Raw genomic sequence first — 10,992 nt, forward strand, 5'->3', positions numbered from 1 at the left:
CAAAGAAGTAATAATTAATTATACATTATTACAGGCCAAATGACAAAAAACCTACAACCATATGGATGGATATAAGGTCTGGTACACTGCTACTCCCTTCAAATTGAAATGGAAGCCACAGGCACCTCGAAAATGTGTTGTCTTTTGTTCTATATGTCGGCGTCTTCTAAGCACTAGTAGGTTATTTCTTAGTCACATAATGCTTAGGAGTGTGTTCCTATTAGGCTTTGTATATACCATTGTGGACTTGCATTGGTCTCTTCTGATATAGATTCTAGTTTGGAGCTTGTGCCTTATCAATATCATACATGTAGAATCTTACCACAATAATTTCCTAAAATATTTTAGAACAAGAACAGTGTTAACTGTCTTTTAGTTCTCAGCTGCCGGCTGAAGCTGAAGAAACTTGTAAATGCTACCTTTTGTTCCATATTCTTTGTAATCTCCCTTTGAAAGCAACCCTTAAATTTACAATTCTGGGTCAGTAAGTACCACAGCTTCACTCCAAAAGGACCAAAACCAACCTTTGTAGCTCTGGCATATACATTTTCGATGCTAACAAATGAAACAAAACAACTCCCACTATCACCACTGACCTCAATCATCAAAATATACGTCTATGATAATCTCAAAAATATTTAAATTTTTTTTGGGTCTTTTTTTAAAGTATTAAACTTTGCTCATGTTGGTGAAAACAGCCTTGTCCTAGTATTGGTTGAGGATGTTGCTGAGCTGTCTGGATTGTCTTGCTAAGTCTGTTTAGACTTCACTATATTTGCCATTCTGGGTACTGTGAGCTTTATTGAATTCAAATTATGGGAAGCAAGAAAGTGAGAGTAATAGCTCTACTAGTTGTTTTAGTCTTCGAATGTTATTATTGGGAGAAAGGACATTCTACCACTGTGACATATGACCATAAAGCACTTGTTATTGATGGGAAGAGACAGATTTTGCAGTCCGGTTCTATTCATTATCCAAGAAGCACTCCTGAGGTGAATTTTTTCATATTCATTATTTCTTACTATGAGATGGAGTTTTTGATTGACTAAGTTGATAGCTGTTTTTGTGTGTGTATACTTACATTAAGTGGGGGAGGGTGAAAGTAAAGTTCAACTCTATGAGAATGGGAGAACTAGATAATGCCACTGAGCTACAAGGCTCTTGGCGATATCTAGTATTGTTAGATGTATCATTACTTCTTAATTTAAATTGTATACATTGGGATGCAATGTAGATGTGGCCAGATATTATTAAGAAATCAAAGGAAGGCGGGCTGGATGTAATCGAGACTTACGTTTTCTGGAACTATCATGAGCCTGTGAAAGGAAAGGTATGGAGCTTAGACCTCTCTAAATGTAATGGAACAATTTATGATGTCTACAATGGCTGATTGCCTAGTTTATTTGGCTTTTTAATTGATAATATGGCAGTTGTCTTTCTTAATATATTATTATTCTTGTTGATTGATTTTTTTTCCACTTCTGGTAGTACTACTTTGAAGGCAGGTTTGACTTGGTAAGGTTTGTGAAGACAGTGCAGGAAGCTGGACTTTTGGTGCATTTGAGGATTGGCCCATATGCTTGTGCTGAATGGAACTATGGGTTTGTTTCTATTACATGCTTTCTTTTTGTGATGCTGTACATTCACTCTTTTTCTCTCTCTCATAGTTTTGTATGTTTATTCCTGTACTACTATTTTACCAATCATAATAACTGAAAGTGTGTTGTGTCTGGCCTTGGTTTGCCTAACTATAAAATATGTGGTTGATCACTGCACTGTTATATAGTCAAGCTAATGTTGTAGATTCATATATTCATGGTCTTTAAATTTATATTGGTAAAAAGAGTTTGTTGGATTTTTTTTAATTAAACCTAATAAAGTTGCTTGAGAGTTTCAGTCTATTGTGGAGAATTGCTTCAAATCTGAACCTGAAATAATTTTCTCTCCAATTTATTGTGCACATATTCTTAAACTCCATTTTCTTTTGGCAGGGGATTCCCTGTTTGGTTACATTTCATTCCTGGAATTCAGTTTCGGACGACAAATAACCTTTTCAAGGTATTAATATATTTGATCTTTTGTAGATCTTTCAACTCGTCTAATTGTGAGCGCAGAAAGAAATGAAGCTTTTTCTAGCTAAAATTGTTGGATTAATGAAGGATGAGAATCTCTTTGCATCGAAAGGAGGGCCAATAATTCTGGTACAGGTAATTACCTCCTATGTTATAGCCAAGTATTGGTACAAACTCATTGATTCTAGACATTTTTGTTTTCAACATACTTTTAGACTCTGTGTTTACTTAATAGTATATTCCCGTTTCTTGTTAATGGAACAGGCTATATTTAATAGTCATGTGCCTCTTCAAAATAAATTTTCCATGTAGTTGTTTGAATCGGTCGATCAAAATGTACAGTGGCACTCATGTCATGGCGCTGTTGCTCAGACATTGTATCTAGTCATGCTGGATTTATTCAAGTTCTTAGTTAATGAATGTATGCTAAAAACCAATCAATATTTGATGATTTCTTTAATAGATTCAACTTTATCTCTTGATCAATGGCACCATAATTACCCAGACAAAAAGTACATGATACTGGATTCAGTCACATTTTCTACTCTATGTTTTTGTTTTGTATTTTAAAAAAGCAATGGGTAGCAAATATGCTAAAGTGAATCTTGCTAGAAATTCTTTGTATGCATATCAGAACTAGAATTTGCTAGCATTTATATGATTGACTATAACATGCTGCCTGCTGAGTGCTTATCCTATCATGTTAATAACTAGCTTTCTGTTACATTGTGTTATATTTTTACAAGTGTCCTATTGAAGGCTTCAGTTATACTTATACCTCCTTTTCTTTTGGTTAGGAGCTTCATTTCTGCTTAGTTGCACAATTGCTTGCATGATTTGTCATCTTACGCATTCCAGTTCATGTTTATGATAATTAATTGTCAGACAATTAAAAAAAAATTGTTTTAGGGATATTTATTATTATTATTTTAATTTCACATCTCATATGTGCTGTGATAGGTTGAGAATGAATATGGAAATATTGAGGGGTCATATGGAGTTGGTGGAGAGTTATATGTCAAATGGGCAGCAGAAACTGCTGTTAATTTGAACATGACTGTACCTTGGGTGACGTGCGCACAACATGATGCACCGGATCCAATTGCAAGTGATTTAATTAATCTGTCATGGACTAAAGCTGTTGGCTGTTGCTCATCATTTTAACATGTATTATCCTTGAACATACAATGCATCAAGTTTTCTCCTCCTTGATGTTCTTGTTTTCCAATATTTGTGTTCAATTCTTCTCTAAGTAAAATTTACCTGCCGATAAACACATGCAATGGATTTTATTGTGAACGGTTTTCCCCCAATTCCCCTTCCAAACCTAAAATGTGGACAGAGAACTACAGTGGATGGTAATGGACTTTAGTTAAATCGGCTTGTTTGTTTATGCATTAATGTAGCCGAGATTTCTAGCTTTTGATTCATCTGAGATAGTGTTAAGTATCCTATCTAGTGTTGTAGGTTCCTTGCATTTGGCAATGCAATTCCTTATCGACCTGTTGAGGACCTTGCTTTTGCTGTTGCACGGTTTTTTGAAACAGGAGGCACTTTTCAAAATTATTATATGGTAAGCTATAACTTCTCTATTTCAAATTTGTAAAAACTTCATCAACATCATTATGATTTTCTGCTGATTTATCCTTGCGGTATTTTGGTGGGACCAACTTTGGATGAACGGCTGGAGGCCCTCTGGTAGCAACAAGCTATGATTATGATGCTCCAATAGATGAATATGGTACATTTTTCAGCACCTGAAATTTAAAATTTTATGCTCTTTCAAAATTAGTAGATCGTTCAACCAGTAAATCAACTGGTTGGACTGCATTTTAATGTTTCTTCTTTAGAATTATTTTTAATCTTTAGCAGAACTACCAAGTTGTCGAGAATCTGATAAATGACAATCCAACTGAGTAATGTAATGTTATGGCCTTGACTGTATAAGAATATGCCTCCAATTTTTCGAGCAATTTCTGTGATACTTCATGTGTACAACCTTTAGAGGCAACGTGAATCTCAGTTGACAACCTTTTGCAATGGCTAAGTTCAGAACTTCAGAACTACCTTACAAGTACCTGAAGATGTTCATCTTGTGAAGTTTACTATATGTAGGTTTTATGCATTTATTTATTTTTTAATGGCTGAAATACTGTATTTAGGTTATATTAGACAACCAAAGTGGAGTCACCTACGTGACTTGCACAAGGCAATAAAGCTGTGTGAAGAACATTTGATCAGCTCAGATCCAATTCAAGTGCAACTTGGCACTAATCTAGAGGTATGTAACTTGATATAAATTTCTAAATGTAGCTGGTCTATGTACAATTGAAAGAAACCATCAAATTAAATTCTAAGCAGTGATTCTTGCAGCTCTAGCAGTTCTTCTCTAGTCTAAACTGATGAAAAGTCCTAGTATGAGTGACGTTCAACAATAGAAGAAAGACGTTGTATAAGACTAGGGGGACCGTTTAATCAATTTAAACAATATTCAAACTTTCTAAAGAAAAAAAATGAAGAACATCCTCATTTACAAAGTATTGTAGAGTAAACAAATCTCTGCATTCTTCTTGTTGTAACGCAAGCTTGACATTTCTGTTCTCCTGGTGCATAAAGTTTATATTCACTTTTACTTCATTGATGCTGGTATTGCATTTATTTGATCACCTTTTGATACAATGGATAACCTAAAATTATATGTATATGATGCTGTCTCAAGAAAATAAGATTGAAGTCATCTGACTACCTACGGGCTGATAGATTCTTATATGCACAGTGTTTAGCCTTTCTATTGGTGTCTAGCTGACTACCTATTAACCTTCATCCAGTCACAAAAGGATATGATGATCTTATTCTATTTATGAAATATGATGCAATGTAGGCCAAGCTTGCTGATGTAATTGAGTTATAGTTCACATTATATGACATTCTCAAGTTTCTGCATAATCTGGTTTAAAGTGCTTGCCTGTGTTCTCAGGACAAATGGTTCTTCAGTTTTCTCTTATTAGATGCCATTATTTTTTATTTGGGTGCCATTCCTTTTGGAACTCATGCTGATAGAAATTGGATTATCACTTGCAGTTATGCATTTTGGCCCTAATAATTATCACTATTATATTCTCTTGCATCCAACTAATTAATTGACACCATTGTTGCTTCTTTCATTAGGCACATATCTACTCCAAAACTTCCAATGACTGTGCGGCCTTCCTTGCAAATTATGACAGCAGTTTAGATGCAAATGTCACATTTAATGGGAATTCATACTTCCTTGCTGCTTGGTCAGTGAGCATCCTTCCAGATTGCAAGAATGTCATTTTTAACACAGCAAAGGTGCATTTTTTAGACCTTTGGTCAATCAAATTTGCATTTATTTTAGCACAGAAAATATGTTATAGGATTTATTGAACCTATATGTTATAGGATTTATTGAACCTACAACTGATGTACATTCTCAAATTCCAATGACCCAAGTAGAAGACATGGCTTAAAATAGTTTGTCTTACCAGATTGGAGATACATATAATTGACTCTATCTAAATCACTTGAATAATTTTTTTTACCTCAGTCTTCCTTCTCTCTCACATCTCTGTCAGATGTTTCTCAGAATTTATGTTTTAAACTGTTTGAATATGTCATATCTATTAAGTTTGTTTCTTGCAACAATGGCTATGATTCTAGGTTGTTGCACAAAGAAATCTTCAAGTTATATCATCTGCCCATAGTGTTAATGAGCTTTTACGGGCACCATCCGCATGGAGTTGGTATAAAGAAAAAGTGGGTATCTGGAGTAACAACTCATTTGTCGAGTCCGGTTTATTGGAGCATATAGATACAACAAAAGACACTAGTGATTATTTATGGTACACAACAAGGTAATTTTTCAGTTTTAATCATTCTTATTAGTTATGCAATGCCGGTATGTGTGGAGATAAAATCTTAATGAAAGGTTTCACTTTCCAGAAGAGGGCAAGAATTTCCAACGTACCAAATTTTGACTATGAGTTTGATATTGCATTGATTATTATTATCAAGCACAAGTTTGCCATAATTCTCTGCTCTGAATTTTTATAAGGTCGTTCGAGAATTTTTTACGGATATATTTTGTTGATTGTAGATTGTTACGTTCATTCAAGAATTTTCTTCTTTCTGTTTTCTGAATATTCATGATTCATTTGGTAGGATAAAATACAAAAATGATTTCAAATAAGAGACTAGATCTATAATTGACAATGCGTTGCCCGTATCTGTGTTTTTTTTTTTTTTTTAATTTAATTTAATTTAGTTGTTGTAAAGAATATATAAGTTCAATAAAGTGTTTTGCTCATCAGGCTTATCTAACACAAATCTTTGGCATTCTTGTCTTTCTGTTATTTTTATTACCTTTCAATTCTTGTTACATTTTTTTTATGGACATGCTTCACTATTCTGGCAGTATCAATGTGGAAGAGGACATTATGCCGGGTAAAGAGAAAGATTATTTATTGCACATAGAGAGTTTGGGACATGCAGCTCTTGTTTTTGTAAACAAAAGGCTTCAAGGTTCATAATTATGCCCATCTACTATTTACTTACAATGTTTCCAGTCGGACTGCAGATTTGGAAACTGTTTTACTGTGTGTGTGTGAATATAATGATTGATAACATTGTATGTGGAATATAATGCAGGATTTGGATATGGTAATCATGAAGATGAAAGCTTCAACCTCACTAAGAAAATTACTTTTCACCATGGAAACAATACTCTGGATGTTCTGAGTATGATGATTGGTCTACAGGTATATAAATTTTCCTCGTTTCATAATATCACCTTGACCAATTTCTTGCACTTAAGCATCTTCTTTTCTGTGTGTTGTGTTTAATTTTAGTTTTTACACAAAGATAGTGCTACAAATTGACTCAATATCCTATTTAGTCTTGGTTATTTGTTAAGTATTCTTGGTGTGGGGAAGGAAAGTTTGTTCCTTGTCAATGAAGTAATTTAGTATTTCTTGTCCACCACTGAAGAGAAGTTGGAGTCTTACATATAAATAGTCCTGTAAAGGGTTTGGTGGTATTGGCCTAAGAGGTCCTCCCATCTACAGAAAGGAGCAGACTTTTAGAAAGTATGGAGTGAGGTTTTTCAAAAGGGCAGTTTGGTAGTTCTTTGGGGATTGAAAGACACCCATGTGTGTGAGTTGATAATTTGTTTATTTTTCAAGTGAGAGAGCACCATTGGGTGTATTGGGGCTTTGGACTGTGAGAGTGTTCATTTCGTAAGGTTATTAAGTATTTGTGAGGTTTTTGAGTGTTTTTTGTGAGAGTATGTTAGTGATTATATCCAAATTGTAGTGGATTTTGGTTGACGTTGTTTATGGTTGTAAATTGAGTTGGCTTAACCACGTTAAATACTGTTATCTTGTGTGGATGCTTTTTATGTTTTGTTTCTATGAAATGAGCTTCTGAACATATAGGAATCAGTCTGCTGGAATTTCTAGCCTATCCGTTAGTGGACCTCCATTCTTAATAAAATGATCATGGACTCTGATATATTTTTCCTGCATTTGAATTCTCCCCAAATCGAGAACTACTACTTGATGGCTATAAGAAGTTATACATGCAGATTACGAATTAAAATTAGTTTTGACATGGTTGTTGATAATGCTTCATCTTCATGTGTAATGTTTATCACCCAAGGGCAAGATATATCAATAGGTAGTCCGAAAAATAATATAAAGAGAGGCTAACAGTTTGCTCTCAGTATAACAATTGGTTGTTTTCCATTGAAAACTGGTATAATCAGTCAGAAACAGGCTGAATTTCAATGTGCATCTTATGCAAAAATTGTGACGTGCCTGAAATGCAACAAGAACGTATTACTGAAATATGATGAGACTGATGATTGCATCATATTGAAAACATTTCTTTATAGGCTTAAGCTATTGTTTCTTCCCTCCTTTTTGGCTAATTGATGACTTAATATATCTTTGAATAAGGGAATTATGTATTTATAATCTGCTAGAGGTGCTTGAACATAAATAGGAAAACCATATGTTAGTGTTTGTTTACATGCTACTTAAACACAAATGGAAGCCTTACAAGTTTCAGCAGACTACCCATTTTTACACTACAATGACACTAATACGATACATATTATGGCTAATTCTGAAAATACTTCTAGCAAGATGATAGTTCAGGGTGGGATGGTCTACTTGCTTAAACTACATTATTTGAGGAGCAATTATAAACTAGCTAATTTTTCTATTGTGGATCTTACTTTCTTCATGTCAGGATTCTAAAGATCTTCTATCTCTGTTTTTCTGTAGAACTATGGGCTGTGGTTTGATGTTGCGGGAGCAGGAATTTATTCTGTCATTCTTAGTGACTTAATGGATGGCAAAAATGATCTGTCTTATGGAGAATGGTCCTATTAGGTCAGATTATATATGTTGATAAAATAAGCTTGCCATTGGATACATATAAACTTGTACAGCAATTGACAAATGGAAGTAAATTATTTTGAGTGTCATTCCTGATCTCACTGTGCTTGGTAGATTGACTAAAGGTGAGATGTCACTAGTATATTAGAAACACGCCAGATCATTCTGATGAGAATATGATGTAAGAATATTAAAAAGGAGGTTATGATAGGTAAAACTTGCAAAAATAATATTGCCTGGTTAAATGCTAGGTGGGACTGTGAGACCCATTTCTCCTCTTGGGTAGATGCTCCCTCATTGTTGTTCAACAGGTCTTGAATACAATCTTATACAAACATAGATTATGAGCCAGGGTCACGGTTTCCTCGCTTGCTATGCACATCTCATTTTGTTGAAAAGAAAAACATACTTGGACAATGAACAAGTTAAAAAAAGGGAAAAAAGGAGGAAATATTGGTTCACATATATTCACCATTTAGAGGATCTCTACTTGATGCTCAAAATATGATATAACTCCACATGTATCCTTATTTTCAGGTGGGACTTGAAGGAGAATACGTTGGACTAGATAAAATTAGTCTTGCAAATGGTTCTCTGTGGACTCAGGGGACTGCTCTACCAGTTAATCATAGTTTGATATGGTACAAGGTAGGTGGATGTGGTAATAAATCGTGGTAATAAATCATGTTATTAATAATAAATTAGTATCCAAACATATTTTTAGGTTTCTATGGATTGCACATGGCATCAAGTCAACATCTCAGTATTCTCTGTAGCATTCAATTTTGAGTAGTGAACTTATTCAGTGCTAAGCCTGCTGAGACCTTTCAAATGAAGCAACCACAAATTACAGAAACATTTGTCTTAGCAAATGGCAACTCAAACATATATGTGCTTGCTGTCATCACGTAGGTCTCAGCAGACTTTAGCACATAAAAAGTTTCTGATTGTAAACAGGTATTTATGGTTGGAATTTGGCAGCACATTATATTACATGATGAAATTTTTTATTTTAGGTTTTTTTGCTCAGTCTACTTACAAAGATACTGATGACTGTTTTGATGTTCTTTTTCTCTGCCTATTTATATCTTTTTTATTTATATTTTTTTCCATCCTCAGGTTATCTTCCTTGCACCTGAAGGGAAGGGTCCCCTAGCCTTAAACCTTGCTAGCATGGGGAAGGGTCAAGCTTGGGTTAATGGTCAGAGCATAGGGCGATATTGGACCGTGTATCTCTCACCATCAACTGGCTGCACCGACAATTGTGATTATAGAGGAACTTATGACCCATATAAATGCCTAATGGACTGTGGTCAACCTGCTCAAACTCTGTAAGTGTGCAACACATTGCATGTTTTATTTACCTTCCTAATGCGGCAGACAAGACAGAGGCCCAATGTATTATTTTTCCCATTTTCATGAGGTTTCTTATATTCTTGATAGTTGATGAAAATCGTCATATATGCTGGATAGTGCATCAAGTTAGAGATGTTATTCTATCCATTTGAGGGCACTGATTCACTTATCAGAATGAAGTTATCGCACATATGAGCAAAAGAATAGAAAAATTAAAAAGGAATGCAATGGATATATCCACCAATTGACGAAATTTATAATGAGTAATTCTTTATGAGAATAGAAAGTTGAATCTTTCAATCAAGCAAACAAAATGTGTTTATTCCTCAGCTTTTGCATATTCTTGCTTTTGTTAATATATTGATTTGTTTCTTCAAAACCAACATTATTTCATTCTGGCAAGTGATATAATTCAAAATATATTATTTTACTTTAATTTATCACCATCAGTCCTAGAGTCTTTTGTGTAGGCCATTGGTAACTTCATAACTAATCGTGAAGAGAGTAATGTTCAGGTACCATATCCCACGTACTTGGGTTCATCTTGGAGAGAACCTTCTAGTTCTTCATGAAGAGCTTGGTGGTGACCCTTCAAAGATTTCTTTGCTAACAAGAACTGGCCAAGAGATATGTGCACATGTATCAGAGGTTGATCCTCCGCCTGCTGATTCTTGGAAACCAAACCAAGTGTTCAACTCTCAAATCCTTGAAGTTCGACTAAACTGTGAACAAGGATGGCACTTCAACATGATCAACTTTGCTAGCTTTGGAACTCCAAGGGGAAACTGTGGTACATTGATCAGTCCAAGGATTTGCCATGTAAACGTGACATCGATTGTTCAGCAGGTAATCAAACTGTTGTTTGTTCATATATAACGAGACAATGAGTAACCATCACTAATTTCGTTTTTAATGGAATTGAAAAAAAAAAAAAAAAAAAAAAAAAAAAAACCTCTAAAATATCCCATAACTACAATCATGCATGTTATTTCTATCCAATTTCATTCTTTATGCATTTCTCTGGATATGTTTATGTCACATTTAATCTTCATAGTTTATTTTATTTGAAATACCATTATGGGTATCATTATCATCAATAGTTTTAATCTTTTTTTTTTTTTTTAACTCAAAAAAAAAAAAAAAAA

The 10,992-nt window shown here is 34.2% G+C and overlaps 1 pseudogene; it reads left to right on the plus strand.

Moving 5' to 3' along the window:
- The first annotated feature begins 220 nt into the window (after positions 1-220).
- LOC115991290 lies at positions 221-10,723 on the plus strand (annotated as a pseudogene).
- The last annotated feature ends 269 nt before the right edge of the window (positions 10,724-10,992 follow it).

Source organism: Quercus lobata, chromosome 5 (genome assembly GCF_001633185.2).
Source record: "Quercus lobata isolate SW786 chromosome 5, ValleyOak3.0 Primary Assembly, whole genome shotgun sequence".
NCBI lineage: Eukaryota > Viridiplantae > Streptophyta > Magnoliopsida > Fagales > Fagaceae > Quercus > Quercus lobata.